Genomic DNA, 14,661 nt, shown 5'->3' on the forward strand with positions numbered 1-14,661 from the left:
AGGCCGGATACAGCAGTCCGAACTTCACCTTTTTCTTAAAAAGGATCGACCTGATCTGGTTAAACCCCGCTCTTCTCCTGGCCACCGCCGCACTCAGGTGCTAATAGATCTGCAGGATACTGTTCTCCCATTTGCAGCTCCGTATCTGCTTGGCCCACTGTAAAATACCCTCCTTGTCCAAATACCTGTGGAATCTCACCACCATTTGTTAAGTAATGGGTTAAGAGACATTGCAATTAGTTGTCTCATTTATGTTAAGTATCCATTAATTGACACTGATATGTAAAGGGGCTTCAGGTGGCCTCTGTCAGGTGATGTAAAGTGAGAGTTTTGTACAAAGGCTGTTGGAAGGAAATAAATGTGTGTTTGTGAAAAGGAACAGAACTTTAGACTCTTCATACCACAGCAACTAAGATGTGTAACAATTGGTAGCAGAGGATGGTTGCTGTGTAAATGTGAAGGGTTGAAAGATACAACTTTCCAGATCAAACCAAGGTGTGTGAGAGAAAAGGAACAAAAAAAGGGATATATGGCTGAACCGAGGATAAAGATGGCTGGATATGACTATCCTCCCTTATTTTCTGAAAGGGAATCATACGACAAATGGAGAAGTGCAGTAGTTATGTGGACTAAGGTAACTGCTTTGGGAAAGAGAAAACAAGGTATGGCATTGGTTCTTTCTCTACCTTATGACAGTAAAATCCGAAACAAAGTGCTTTCTGAGCTGGAATTGGAAGAGTTAGACTCAGAAGAAGGTCTGGAGACGTTATTACATTATATGGATAAGATTTATAAGAAAGATGACTTGTTAAGTGCGTATGAAGCATGGTCGGATTTTGATAAGTCCGGAAAATGGAGGAATTTGGCAGACTATATAAAAGACTGCAGAAACACAACCTGGAATTTCCACAGTCTGTGTTGGCCTTTAAATTACTTGACTGTGCGAGAGTGAGCAACATGGGTAGGCTCCTAGTTTTGACAGGAGTTCAGTTTACTGATAAGGATACCTTATTCGAACAGATGACAAAGGCTTTACAAAGGTTTATGGGGAAACATTCGATTCCGATGGCTCTGATGACCCAAATAGGTCAGCCTGCAATAAGGCAGAATATGGAAGCTACACTACTAACAGGATGGCAAAATCGTATGGCTACGAACAGGGCTCAAGACAATAGAAGGAGACCGAGACAAGGAAATTATGAAGACAGAAACCCAGTTAGAACCTACAATAGGAAGATGAACCCCAGAAATGCACGGGGCCTGATAAATCGATTTTTTCGATGTGACTCTCAATACCATTATGCTTTCAACTGTCCAACTCGTTATGATAGAGTGTTTGAAGCGACACATGACACGGAAGAGTCAGAAGAGGAAAAAGATAGTGACCAGAAACAAGGCATTGTCCTATTGACAAGCAGTTTTACGCCGGTAATGAGGGTGTTGGTTGCAGAATCCTTCAACTGTGCTGTATTGGACAGTGGCTGCACATCTACTGTGTGTGGAATTGACTGGTTAAAATGTTACCTGGACTCTTTGAATGCCGAAAATCGTAACAAGGTTAAGGAATTTGAAAGTTCCACAAGTTTCAGGTTTGGGGATGATAATACTCTGAAGTCGCTGAAAAGAGTGGTGATCCCTTGCAATATTGCCGGAGTGAATCATTTCATTAGCACGGATGTTGTATCAAGTGAGATACCTTTGCTTCTGAGCAGACCGTCGATGAAGAAAGCACACATGAAACTGGATATGGAACAGGATAAGGCAACAGTTTTTGGAAAGATGGTGGACTTACAATTTACACAATCGGAAAATTTTGGTAGATCGATCAAATTGCAGGCTAAATTCAGCTTTAGCATGGGCAGTACCTGCAAAGAATTCATTGCAGATGGTTGGGGGCTATAGTCCTTATCAATTAGTGTTTGGTAGAAATCCTAAAATTCCGTCCATTTTGGATGACCAGCGTCCAACTTGGGAGGGACTACAATTAGCTCTGGTTTTGCTGAACATTTAAATGCATTACATCGCAGTAGAAAAACGTTTTTGGAAGCAGAAGTCTCTGAAAGAATTCGCAGAGCTTTAAGACATAACTTACGGCCACTAGATGCCGTTTTTCAGCAAGGAGGCATGGTATACTAGAAGAGAGACAATTCTAATGAATGGAAAGGCCCAGGGAAGATCATGGGCATAGATGGCAAAATAATTATTTTGCAACATGGTAATCAAACTGTTAAGGTACGTTCATCAAGGATAATGGGTACAGATTACAAATTTTCAAACTTAGACAGAGCAGACAGACATGACGAGGAACCAGAGTCATCTGGTACGCATGTGTTACAGAACTATGAGGACCGATTAACTGATATAGACAGGGTTTCTGTGGAGGAACACAACACTTCTGATGAATTAGAACAGGCCATTTTTCCAAAAGGGCAACTGCCAAAGGTTGGTACAAAAGTGACATACTTGCCTGAAGGGTCCAGTCAATGGAAGGATGCAACTGTTATTAGTAGAGCAGGGAAGGTCACTGGAAAGTATAAACATTGGTTGAATGTACAGCATTGAGGGGAAGGAGTCAAGTCAATGGATTGGGAAAATGAAGTTCAAAAATGGAGGGCACAGAAACGCAGTGCCAGTTCAGATTCAGATAGTACATTGGATAGTGAACAGGTCCGCAGGAAGAGGTCAAGAACTATTGAAAGAACATCCCACAGCATAAGGGAAAGATCAAGCAGTAGCAGTACAGAACGAGGGGCGAAATTCTCCCGAAACAGCGCGATGTCCACCGACTGGCGCCCGAAACAGCGCCAATCAGACGGGCATCGCGCCGCCCCAAAGGTGCGGAATGCTCCGCATCTTTGGGGACCGAGCCCCAACATTGAGGGACTAGGCCGACGCCGGAGGAATTTCCGCCCCGCCAGCTGGCGCGGAAATGACATCTCGGGGCGGCGCATGCGCGGGAGCGTCAGCGGCCGCTGACAGTTTCCCGCGCATGCGCAGTGGAGGGAGTCTCTTCCGCCTCCGCCATGGTGGAGACCGTGGCGGAGGCGGAAGGGAAAGAGTGCCCCCACGGCACAGACCCGCCCGCGGATCGGTGGGCCCCGATCGCGGGCCAAGCCACCGTGGGGGCACCCCCCGGGGTCAGATCGCCCCGCGACCCCCCCAGGATCCCGGAGCCCACCTGCGACGCCTTGTCCCGCCGGTAAGGTAGGTGATTTAATTTACGCCGGCGGGACAGGCAATTTATCGCCGGGACTTCGGCCCATCCGGGCCGGAGAATCGAGTGGGGGGGCCCGCCAACCGGTGCGGCCCGATTCCCGCCCCCACCGAATCTCTGGTGCCGGAGACTTCGGCAACCAGCGGGGGCGGGATTCACGCCAGCCCCCGGCGATTCTCCGACCCGGCGGGGGGGGGGGGGGGTCGGAGAATGTCGCCCCAGATACCAGGCGGGAGAGGGGACGTAGTTTATCAAGATCTCGGAACATGAGTAAGACTACAAATACTAATAGGAGTAGAAGTACACATGCATGTGAGATTTTGGTGGCTTCAAATAAATTAGATGAAAAAGTTATCAAAGAAGCTAAACAGCAAGAATTGCATAGTTGGAGTGAATTTGGGGTATACACGGAAGTACCGGATAGGGGACAAAGAACTCTATCCCACAGATGGATTTGCACGGAAAAGATTCTTCCGGATGGAACTTATAAGGCAAAGGCCAGGCTTGTGGCAAGGGGATTTGAAGAAAACTTAGAAGATCAGTATTTAAGGGTAGTTTCACCTACAGCAGGAAAGGTTATTTTAGAGATCTTCTTGGCTCTGTTAGCCACAAAGGCATGGGAATGCAAATCTATAGATATAAAAGCTGCCTTTTTGCAGGGGCATCAGCTCCAGAGAGACATTTTTCTCCGTCCTCCTAAAGAAGCAGCTAACACAGAAGGGGTACTCTGGAAGTTGAACAAATGTGTGATTAAATGATGCATCTAGAGTCTGGTATTTTTCGGTAAGGTCAGTTAGGCTGTTGCCAGTTGAAAGCAGATCCTGTAATGTTTTACTGGCACTACAAAGGAAATCTTTCTGGCATTTTTATGATGCATGTCGATGATTTTTGTGGGGTGGGACTAGTGATTTTGAACCTATTGTAATCTCTGGTTTGAGGAAAGAATTCAGGGTTGGAAGTCAGGCTTCCGGTGCATTTAAATATATTGGACTGGAAATTGGACAGACTAAGTTAGGGGCAACTTTACGTCAGCAATCTTATTTGGAAAGCATCAGCCCAATAGCAATTAGTCGTGGCCGAGTTTCACAAAAAGACGCAATGGTTTCAAAGATAGAAAAAGAGCAACTGCAAAGTATAATTGGGCAACTGAACTGGTTCGGTAGACAGATTAGACCGGACGTGAGTTTTGATGTCTTAGAGTTAAGTACAAAAATGAATGATCCCAAATTGGAAGACATAATAAGAGCAAATAAAGTGTTGGCCAAACTAAAAATGCAGGAGTGTGTTTTGAAGTTCCCGGTTTTAGGCGACCTTAGGCACTTGAAACTCATAGTTTATAGTGATGCGTCCTACGCAAATTTATATGATGGGGTTTCAAGCACAGGAGGTTTTATAATTTTCCTTTTGGGGAACAATGGTAAATGTTGCCCGCTTGTGTGGGAAACAAAGAAAATAAGGAGAGTGGTGAAAAGCACTTTGGCTGCTGAGACATTAAGCCTTGTAGAGGCGGTGGAGATGGCCTTTTATATAAGTATGATATTGACAGAAATTTTGGGATTAGGGGATTTGGGTAATATACCTATTGACTGTCACATTGACAATAAATCCCTGTGGGAAAATGTGCACTGTACAAAAAATGTCAATGAAAAGAGGTTACGGATAGACATCGCAAGTTTGAAGCAGATGTTGGACAGAGGGGAAATAACAAAAATTAAATGGGGCAACAGGAGCTATCAACTGTCAGACTGTTTTACGAAAAGAGGGGTGAGTTCACAGAAACTTTTGGATATTGTTAATGAAGGGCGCTTGTTTCTGTGACTGTTTTTTTTTTCTTTCTCGTCCAAACAAAAAAAGGGGGAAATCATGTGTGTGTTTTTGAGTTTCTTGAAATTTTGTTTTCACCTAATTTTTTTTTTCTCCAAGGAAGGGGAGACTGTTAAGTAATGGGTTAAGAGACATTGCAATTAGTTGTCTCATTTATGTTAAGTATCCATTAATTGACACTGATATGTAAAGGGGCTTCAGGTGGCCTCTGTCAGGTGATGTATAGTGAGAGTTTTGTGCAAAGGCTGTTGGAAGGAAATAAATGTGCGTTTGTGAAAAAGGAACAGAACTTTAGACTCTTCATATTACAGCAACTAAAACGTCTAACACCATTGCCCTCGGGGGTGGGGGTGGGTCTCCTATTCACGGCTTCCTCGCGAGCGTTCTGTGAGCCCTGTCTACCTCCAAGGGTCGGGAGAATGGCCCATCCCCCAGCAGCTTCTCGCACAAGTCCGCTATGTATGCCCCAGCGTCCGCTCCTTCGGACCCCTCTGGGACCCCAGCAGTTCTCAAGTTCTGCCGGCGGGACCTATTCTCTAGGTCCTCCACCTTCTCCAGGAACCTTTTCTGCTGGTCACTCAGCATCCCTACCTCCAGCTCCACTGCAGTTGATGTTCCTCCTGCTCAGCCAGTGCCTTCTCTACTTTCTGGATCGCCCGACCTAGGACATCCAATCTAAGCTCCAGCGGCGCAATTGACTCTTTAATCGGGTCCAAGCAGTCCTGCTTCTGCTTGGCAAAGCTCTCCTGCATAAATTGCGTCAGCTGCTCCGTTGGCCGCTGGGTGGACAAGCCAGAGGTCCGGTCATCCGCCATGCTGTCTCCCACTGCAGCTTCAGCCCAAGCCTTCTCTGTCCGTCTGTTTCTGCCTTTGCTAGTACTTCCAGTCCTCCTCTCCATGCACCGATGTGGGAATTCAGTACACAAATGTCTCTGTCATCGATTTTTCAAATCAAGTCCGGTAACAAATTGGGGTAAAAGGTCCAAAAGTCCGACCCGAGCGGGAGCCATCAAATGTGCGACTTACTCCTTCATAGCCGCCACTAGAAACCCTCACTTCAGCATAATTATTTTGAACACTCTGACTCAGCTCCCCACAGGACAACCCACACACTCCGGACTACCTAACACCCAAGTAATCACCCATCTCATGAGATTCCCTTCACCTCCAACACCCAACCAGACGGCATCCCCCCTTCCCTCCCCCCCCTCCCCAACCCAGAGGCCGAACTCTAAGTTGCTCCCCAACCCAATGCCTCCCCAACTCCTCCGAATTCCAAACCCCCAATTCCACCCATCCACAACCCCCCCCCCCATGTCTTCGAATCCACCAACCCAATCCAAACACCCCAAACTTACACTCTCCTTGCGACCACTCCCCTTCCTGAATCCTGCTCACCCACCTCCTGACCACCCACCTCCTGACCATCGCCTTCCCTAACATCTCTCTCCTTAATCACTCCCTCCAGACAAACACCCCTCCCGAGATCACCCCTCTCCTGAGGTCACCCCCACCTGAGACTACTCCCATCCCCTTCCCAAACCCGAATCCCATTCACATAACTTAAACACTTCCCTTCTCCCTCGCCTGTCAATTTCACTGTGCCCTTTAATTAAAAATGTTCAACATTATGTTGAATGACAAAATCATTATAGCCTCACAATCCATGAAATAAAACTGAGGAAATGGCACTCAAATCATCTTCTTACCTCTCTCGCTACCCCTCTCTCTCGCTCCCTCTCCTTCTCTCTCTATATATGTATGCATCAAATCATTTTAATATATTTTTGGATAATCGGCAAGTTTTTTTGATTCGACTGAATATAAACACTACTGCCTTTGTTGTCTATATTCTTAATTTGGGGAGCAAATTTAGTAGTATAATTCAATTTGTCTTTTAACACAATCATTAAATCATAGGCTGTGATCCCGAAATAAGGCAAGAAGAATAAATGTGTACACTGCTGTCCCCATTGGTGCCAAAATTACTTCGCTGCCGCTATCTCTAGTGTGGGGAAATGTAAAGCAAGGATACTCATGGGTTAGAAATAGTTATAAATGATGTATTCGCTGTTTTTTCTGGTGCAGTTGTAGCCATTTATACAACAGTAACGTGGAGCTCAGAGTCTGCCTCTGGTTTAGGCTAGCAGCTGGACAGAGAAAGTGACAAGACATTGATTTTCCTTTTGCCTCGCTGTCAGTCAACAATGGGGCTCGCGGGAGGCAGGGGCTTCGGAAGGGGACGAGCCTCAGCTCGCCCGCAGGAGAAGTGCAGGAAACTGCAGCTGAAGCCACCTTTAGTCTTTCACGACGGTGGGGGTGGCTGGGCTCAAGCGGAGGCTTTTGTCTCTCGACGTTCAGCTCAGCGGTTTGTTCTGACAGCTGCCTGCAGTCACCCACCCCCCTGCTAAAGCCAAGCTACATCATCTCTAACCCCTCAGCAAGTGATAACCATCATTCCCCATCGGTGCTCATTTGTACTTTAAACCGTCCCTTGAACCATGGAAGGAAAGTTCTTCACGGGCTAAAGCCCCTCTTTAATATACACGCTTAAACACTTAAAACCAATTACCGGGCTGTGCGAATGGCCTTTTCTTCTGTTGTTTGAATTAAAAGCAAACTTGCAATAAGATTAGCTATGTAAACCATTTAGCCTCTCTGGTTTTGAATAGGATTTAGGATCAATGTGCCTACAACTTGGTTTCCTGATGGATTATTATTGAAATCCTTGCTTCAGATGTAAAAATATAATGATTTATTCATATCCACTCACAAGGAAAGTGACCTCACATTACCAGGCGCTCCCTCCCCCGCACACAAGAATCGACTTACACCTAATTGCAAAGAATATTTGCCAATTTTAAATTCTCCTCCGCAACCTTTAAAGGTTATATAATGGGAGTGTCGGGGGTGGGGTGCTGGCCTTGTTATTTTTATTAAGATTTTCAGTTTAACATTCAAATGGAAAGGATGTCAGTCAAACATGTGCACGCAGGAAGTTTTTTTAAAATAGATTTAGAGTACCCAAATCATTTGTTCCAATTAAGGGGCAATTTAGTGTGTTCAATCCACCGACCTTGCTCACCTTTGGGTTGTGGGGGCGAAAGCCACGCAAACACGGGGAGAATGTGCAAACTCCACACGGATAGTGACCCAGAGCCGGGATCGAACCTGGGACCTCGGCGCCGTGAGACTGCAGGGCGAACCCACAGCGCCACCGTGCTGCCCTTCACGCAGGAAGTTAGCAGTACAGTGGAGTTGGGCTAAATGCTGTCCAGAGATGCAGAACGTCTGCAATTTTGTAGAATTTACTGACACAACAAAGTAATGTATGATACAATTCAAAATAGTCGCCCAGTAAAAATTCCCACATCATCCAATCTAAAGGTCACCACTACTTTTGGGGAGGTACTATATTCAATAGGTTTTACGATGATGTGCAATGTGTAATAGTAATTGTTGATTTCATCAGCTGGTATAATACTTTGGATTATTTTTAAAAGTGGAAAGAAGCAGGACTTCAAGGACAATGGCCGGGGTTCTCTCAGCCCAGGCCGGGCCAGAGAATCGCCGGGACGGGCGCAAATCGTGCGATGCCGCCGCGATGCCGTTCCACCGATTTTCCGGAGAACCATTGGTGCCGGCGGGGTCGGCGCGCCACCGGTCGGGGGCCGCTCTACGCGGCCCCCCCGGCGATTCTCCGCCCGGGATGGGCCGAGCGGCCACACAAAAAAACCCGAGTCCCACCGGCGCCATTCACACCTGCTCTTACCTGGCGGGACCTCGACGTGCATGCATCCGGGGGCAGTCTGGTGGGGGGGGGGGGAGGGAGGTCTGAACCCGGGGGGGTCTCCGCTGTGGCCTGGCCCGCGATCTGGGCCAACCGATCGGCAGGCTGGCCTCTCGGGCTGGGGGCCTCTTTTGTTCACCGCTGGCCCCTCTAGCCCTATACCATGTTGCGTCGGAGCCGGCGCGGAGAAGGGAGCCACTGTGCATGCGCAGACCCACAGCGCCCATCTGCCATGCTGGCCCCCTATACGGGTAAGAATCAAGAATCGCTGCGCCTAAGGCCACGTTGACACCGCCGAGAAACGCGATGATGTTTACGATGGCGTCAACACTTAGCCTCAGGATCAGAGAATCCCACCCATTGTGTTTTAAAATGGCTGCAGAAATCACCTCGCCTGCAAATTAGTCAAGTTTCTAGCAGCCTGTGAAAACAAATTACCAGGGATAGTGGACGGGATTCTCCGCCGGCGGGATTCTCCGTTTTGCCAGTGCCCGGGGGTTTCCCGACAGCGTGGGGCTGTCCCACAATGGGAAACCCCATTGACCGGCTGGAGTAACGGAAAATCCCGCCGGCGCAGCGTGGTGGAGAATCCAACCTCATGCCAAGGCAGTTCCCCTCGGAAAGATCTCAAACCTACCATAGGCTGAACTCTCTGTAATATATAAGGAAAGAGGCCACCAGGCTTCATGACTGCAGAAACTGCCAGGGACAAGGAACAACTAATGAAAATCATTATGCAAGGAGGGTGCTATGGAGCCCCTCTCTGTTTCGATGGCATCTTGATAGCTTTAACAATGGGAGATTGAAGTTCTTCATCAATATGGGTTGTCCTCCATTATGTACCAATAGCCACCTGTCACCTGATCAGAACCCACTTGTGAAAATATATGATGATAAACTAGTCTGGAGGTTATAGCGAGGAGAGTCTGCAAAAGGCATCAGTATCACCCCAAAGGAGATTGCAGAATGTAACATCATGCCTTTCTCCCTGCTATTCTCAAGCTTGGGACCCGATCACTTGTTATATTTTTTTGGAATACAGCAGTATGGAGGGTTAGATTTCCTGAACATTCCTCTTACTGATTGATGCACGCTTGTAACTCTACATAATGTTCCAGGTGAGCCTCAAATACGAACCTTCAAATACGAACCACCGCCAGCCCAGTGTGAGCTAGAATTGAACATTCCCCCTCTGGTCTTTCAACAGTGGTTTTTTAACAAATAGTTTGATATAACTTATAAAATGTCTCCCTTTAACATGTCCTTAAAGTACCATAAAGAAATCATTTTATACCACCTAGTTTGGAATACAGATTAATTATGCTGTTGGTATAAAATCAACTTCTGGTATGCACAAGATATAATGCAAGCATTCTGCTAGTTTCAGAAATGTAAGTTTTGTGGGAGGACTGTAGCAGAGAAAGGTAATGTGAGAGAAGCAAGTTATCACACATCTGTTATTTATTTTTTTACTTTTTCTTCTATTCTGCTACATCCGATCCATGAAACAGATACTTCCAATGTTAGCCTTTGGTTGAATTATTTGAAGGACTCCACCCTTTGTCGCCTCCCTGTCCCCAAGGGATTTTCCATAATTTCCTTGAGGAGATTAATTAAATTTAGCCTTGGTCCCAGTGAAGCTTGAATGTCAATGCCAGGCAGCGAATTGCCCAAACCTGGGTGCTGACCCAGAGTTCACCTACTATAGCAACGAAGCTGCCATTTACACTCTGGCTAATTTGCGGCACTGAAGAGGTTTGTCAGCTTTCAGAGTTACATGCCCCATTTCCTTCGAACACCGACAATGAAGGCTGTGAAAAAGGGAAGTCCCTGGTACCATCACCTGAGGAGGGGTGAAATGACCCACGTACCCTCCCACTCCAGGTCTGACTGTAACAGGATTTGTTTTGTGAAAATAGAGAGGGTGTGCTTTGCCAATTCTGTAGGAGTGCCACCATTTAAACTTTCAGATTGTAAAGAATTAGCTGGACAGGTTTTCTTAGCTTGAACATAAAACGAGATATGTTTATTGAAACTGTGATAACCCGCATGGGACTTACGAAGTGACAATGATTAAACCCCACGTGAGCCTCGCTGACGACAAGCTCCCCCGTTAAAGGGGGTAGGGGACCCTAACTATGTATAGTTAAACTTTTGTATAAACTTTTGTATAAAGTCGGCCAGTTTGGGTACCGACAGCAGCAGAGACCTGGGGCGTGATTCTCCGACCCCCCGCCGGGTCGGAGAATCGCCGGGGGCTGGCGTGAATCCCGCCCCCGCCGGTTGCCGAATTCTCTGGCACCGGATATTCGGCGGGGGCGGGAATCGCGCCGCGCCGGTTGGCACCCCCCCCCCACGCCCCCCTGCGATTCTCCGGCCCGGATGGGCCGAAGTCCCGCTGCTAGACTGCCTGTCCCGCCGGCGTGGATTAAACCACCTCTCTTACCGGCGGGACAAAGCGGCGCGGGTGGGCTCTGGGGTCCTGGGCGCGGTGCGGGGCGATCTGGCCCCGGGGGGTGCCCCCACGGTGGCCTGGCCCGCGATCAGGGCCCACCAATCCGTGGAGGCATGGGGGCACTCTTTTCCTTCCGCCTTCGCCACGGTCTCCACCATGGTGTAGGCGGAAGAGACTCCCTCCACAGCGCATGTGCGGAGATGCCGTGAGCGGCCGCTGACGCTCCCGCGCATGCGCTGCCCGGCAATGTCATTTCTGCGCCAGCTGGCAGGGCACTAAAGGCCTTTCCCGCCAGCTGGCGGGGCACTAAAGGCCTTTCCCGCCAGCTGGCGGGGCGGAAATCAGTCCGGCGCGGGCCTAGCCCCTCAAGGTTAGGGCTCGGCCGGTCAAGATGCGGAGGATTCCGCACCTTTGGGGTGGCGCGATGCCGGACTGATTTGCACAGTTTACGGAGAATTTTGCCCTGGCTGGGATCTTTCAAACGGTGTAAAGAATAGTTATTGTAAATAAACATTTCTTTCTTTCTCGATTTGGTATGGACTCTGTCATGGCCTATTAAACTGGCGAGGAGGGATTAACTGGTTTTCTGTCTACGCTGTAACTCTGTCGGTTAAGCCACCACACTAACCCTGCTGGATATAGGTCGAACTCTTTCCATTTATCATGCCTCTGTTTGGAAGATTAGGGGCGGGATTCTCTGACCCTCCGCGTCAAAAACACGCTCAGCGCAGGGCCGGAGAATTGCCCAAATTAGGCACCCACGCTGGCACGCGATTCTCCGGCGACCGGAGAATTGCCAGCAGTGGCGCGCTATCGCCGCGGCGCCGGTCGGGGGGCATTGAAAGCGGCTCCCGCGGCAATTCTCCGCCCTCGATGGGCTGAGTGCCCACCGCGTTCCGCTGACGTGGTTCACATGTGGTCCCACCCGGCAGGACTTTGGCGTTCTGGCTGCGGGGGCCGTCCTGGTGGGGGGGGCGGGGGATCCGACTCTGGGGGGGCCTCCACGGTGGCTAGGCCCGCGATCGGTGGAGGCCTATGTTCCTCCATGCTGGGCCCCTGTAGGGCACCGCCATATTGCACGGGAGCAGGCGCGAAGACGGCCGCCGTGCGTGTATGCGGACCCGCGGCCAGCCGCCGCGCGCATGGACGGCCGCACGGGAATGACGACAGGTCCCCGCCGGCAGCCGGAGCTGCAGGACGCATGCCGGGGCCCTGCTGGCCCTCTTGAAGACAGAAAATCACCTCCGGACTTTCTAGGAAAAAGTCAGGAGTGACTCCCGCCCATTTTCCGGCGGGCGTGGGGACTTAGTCCCCAGAAGGCACAATCCTGCCCCAGATGTGTTTGACCCCAATTTGGAAGATTAGACTCAGTATGCGGAGAGAATGCATTACTTTTTCAGGGCCAACAGTATCACAGAGAATGATCACCAGGCAGTCATTTTGTTAATGGCCTGCGGCGTACATACTTATGGTGTGATACGGAACCTCACCTATCCGGCAGTGCCTGACATTCATACTTTTGAGCAGGTAGGAATGCTAGTGAGGCAAATTTCAACCTGATACCATCCGTAATTGTGCAGAGTTATCACTTTAATACAGCGGAAAGGACCCCACCTTTTTGTCAAGATTACGAAAGATAGCTGAATTCTGTGAATATAGTACGTCCCTGTCGGAAATGCTGCGCAATTGGGGCGGCACGGTGGCACAGTGGTTAGCACTTCTGCCTCACAGCTCCAGGGACCCGGATTCAATTTCGGCATTGGGTGACTGTGCGGAGTCTGCACGTTCTCCCCGTGTCTGCGTGGGTTTCCTCCGGGTGCTCTGATTTCCTCCCACAGTCCAAAGATGTGCGGGTTAGCTGGATAGGCCATGCTAAATTGCCTCTTAGTGTCCAAAGGGTTGGGTGGGGTTGCTGGGTTATGGGAATGGGGTGGAGGCATGGGCTTGGGTAGGGTGCCCTTTCCAAGGGCCGGTGCAGACTCGATGGGCCGAGTGGCCTCCTTCTGCACTGTAGGTTCTATGATTCTATGAACTGCTTGGTGTACAGCATCAATAATGTGGCCACTCAAAAGTAATTGCTGGCCAAACCATCCCTAAACCTGCAGCAAGCTGTGCAAATTTCACTCTCTCGTGAGAGTGCCGAACAAGGGGTGCAGGAAATGTGAGGAATGGAAGTGGACGCCTGAGGGAGCGCTGTCTCCCGGCGGTCAACACCTCCTAGGGGCAACACCCCGCCCTGGGCTGAGCACCATGCAGGCCCAGCCCATTGGTCGAAGACAGAGTCATCCCAATGGAATACCACTCCAGATCCTACAGAGGGGCATGTGGCTGCAGGCCATGACATGAGCGCAAGCAGCAGGGCAGCAAGTGATTCCAGCACTCCAGTCGAGGTAGACATCTGCCTTGTGCCCACACATTCCTCTGGATGAATCAGAGGAGAAGGATTGCATGCAGTTCAATTGTGTAGCGGCACCTCAGGTTGTGCCCATCAAAATCACAGTACAAGTAAATGGGCACCTATCAGGTATGGAGCTTGTTACTGGCGCTGCAGTTTCCATTATGTAGAGTCAAATTTTCACCCACATTAAGAAAGGGATACAGTGTTTGGATCTGAGGGACACTGAGGCCCGAATGGCCACTTACACCAGTGAGCCACTGGATGTAACAGGACCATCATGGCCCCGGTGATTTATGGATGGCAGTCAATGCATCACCCGCTAATTGTAGTGAAGGGACATGGCCCAAGCTCTTAGGCCATGATTGGTAGAGCCGCCTACACTTGGATAGGCAACACATCTTCCAAATGGAATCCGGCGGGGTGGGGGTGGGGGGGGCGGCATACTGGGAAAGGACCCTGCAGTCTTTCTGCCCGATTTTGGGAAAATTAAGGACACAGTGGCCAAAATCCATGTCGACTGGGATGCATAGCTGAGTTATTTTAGAGCCTTCACACTCCCTTATGCATTTCTAGCAAAATTGAAGGCTGAGCTCAGCCAGCATGAAGAATTAGGGATCATCTGGTCTGTGCACTTTGCAGATTGGGCGGTGTTAGTGGTTCCAGTGTTGAAGCCGGTCAAGGCGGTCTAGTTATACATGGATTACAAACGGACAGTAAATACGGCTTCGCATTTGGACCTCTACTTGGTACCCCACATTGAGGACCCTCATGCTAAATTAGTAGGTGAACTTTCATTTACTAAACTTGATATGAGTCATACATATTTGCAACTCAAATTGGGCTCGGCCTCCCGCCATTACGTCACGATCAACACACGCCGTGGCCTGTACAAGTACACCAGGTTGCCCTTCGGTGTGTGATCGGCCTGTGCTATATTCCACCGGGTATTGGAGAACATCCTGAGTGGGTTACTGCATGTT

The 14,661-nt window shown here is 49.1% G+C and overlaps 1 long non-coding RNA gene across 2 annotated transcripts in view; it reads left to right on the top strand.

The window, feature by feature from the left end:
• Positions 1-14,661, top strand: part of LOC140429876 (uncharacterized) — a 128,350-nt gene that overhangs the window by 86,698 nt on the left and 26,991 nt on the right. The window contains exon 1 of one of the 2 annotated variants that reach the window (XR_011949228.1): positions 10,617-10,712. The exons of the other annotated variant lie outside the window; for it this stretch is intronic. This is a non-coding gene — a long non-coding RNA (uncharacterized lncRNA). Of the gene's footprint in view, positions 1-10,616; positions 10,713-14,661 lie in introns of those variants that run through there. 2 annotated transcript variants of the gene reach the window in all.

This window comes from Scyliorhinus torazame, chromosome 1 (genome assembly GCF_047496885.1).
Source record: "Scyliorhinus torazame isolate Kashiwa2021f chromosome 1, sScyTor2.1, whole genome shotgun sequence".
In the NCBI taxonomy this organism is placed as follows: Eukaryota; Metazoa; Chordata; class Chondrichthyes; order Carcharhiniformes; family Scyliorhinidae; genus Scyliorhinus; species Scyliorhinus torazame.